The sequence below is a fragment of the Octopus bimaculoides genome, chromosome 1 (assembly GCF_001194135.2).
Source record: "Octopus bimaculoides isolate UCB-OBI-ISO-001 chromosome 1, ASM119413v2, whole genome shotgun sequence".
Lineage (NCBI taxonomy): Eukaryota > Metazoa > Mollusca > Cephalopoda > Octopoda > Octopodidae > Octopus > Octopus bimaculoides.
This window is the reverse complement of record NC_068981.1, coordinates 57,367,214-57,368,831: the sequence shown is the minus strand read 5'-3', so window position 1 is coordinate 57,368,831 and position 1,618 is coordinate 57,367,214.

Genomic DNA, 1,618 nt, shown 5'->3' with positions numbered 1-1,618 from the left:
CATACCTTCGTTTTATTTGCTTTTTTCATTTTAAATTTGCTTTAACCCTAACCCTAACCCTAACCCTAGGGTTAGGGTTAGGGTTAATTGTTTCAGAATCGTTTGTTTATGTAGTCGGCACTTAATGTATATCGGCTGAATGGACGTCAGTGATTGGTTGAAATTACAGAAATACGACAACTTTAACATGGAATAATTTATGGATTTCTTTTTTTTTAAAGAAGACTAAGAGAAAAAGATGTTTTATATGACACATTCTACCAGTGTTCCAAGTTTCAAAGTGTTTCGTTAATGAAAAATGTGGCCCCCGTTTTAAAAAGGATCCTATTATTCTACATTTATCTGTTAAAAATACATCACGATGAAACAATGCCAGTAAGATCTATAAATCTACGCTTTAAAAAGTATATCAATCGGTGGTTAAATTAAAGTGAATTAAACTTAGCCAATAGCTGTGGAAGTTATACTTTTATCTTTTACGTGTTCCAGACCAAAACCTGTGGCCATGCTGGAGCAATGCGGTTATTTAATTTTTTTTTTTCTGTAGGTTTAAATGTTTATCAGTGTTATGAAAGAAAACAGATACACGCATCGGCAGAAAGGAAAGTAGATATAGTTACATAGACAGCCAGATAGGTGGGCAGGCAGATAGGTAGGTAGGTGACGTACCGATATAGAAAAAGCTATGCAAATAGAGAGATATTACATATAAAAATAAGAGGAATGACCAGCAAAAGTGGACTCCTATATGCTAGAAATAGATGCCGAATCATCTAACCACGAAAAAAATATATGTTCTCAGTAAAAATTTAGCGACACAACAGACTGTATTTGTTTTGCCCTTTACAGTCTGTTGTGTCGCTAAATTTTTACTGAGAACATATATTTTTTTCGTGGTTAGATGATTCGGCATCTATTTCTAGCATATAGGAGTCCACTTTTGTTGGTCATTCCTCTCATTTTTATATGTAATATAATTTTAATCTTCGGATTTTTTTAATATGCTAGACCACTGGTTTTAATTGATTAATATCAATTTCTACCCTCCTTAACAAATAGAGAGATATATTAATAGATAGATGGGTTGAAATGAAAAATTCTCTATCAGTAAATAACTCGGACTGAACCTTGTTGGTAGTTGGACAGTGAACAGTGGAGTTTGTTTATATTTTATTTTTTAAAATTCCCTCACTTAACGCATGCGCTTTACTGCAATTATTTATCGTCTGCTCAATCGCAACTCTTTACTCTTTTTACTTGTTTCAGTCATTTGACTGCGGCCATGCTGGAGCACCGCCTTTTAGTCGAGCTAATCGACCCCGGGACTTATTCTTTATAAGCCTAGTACTTATTCTATCGGTCTCTTTTGCCGAACCGCTAAGTTACGGGGACGTAAACACACCAACATCAGTTGTCAAGCGAAGTTGGGGGGACAAACACAGACACACAAACATATACACACACATATATATATACGACAGGCTTCTTTCAGTTTCCGTCTACCAAATCCACTCACAAAGCTTTGGTCGGTCCGAGGCTATAGTAGAAGACACTTGCCCAAGGTGCCACGCAGTGGGACTGAATCCAGAACCATGTGGTTGGTAAGCAAGCTACTTAC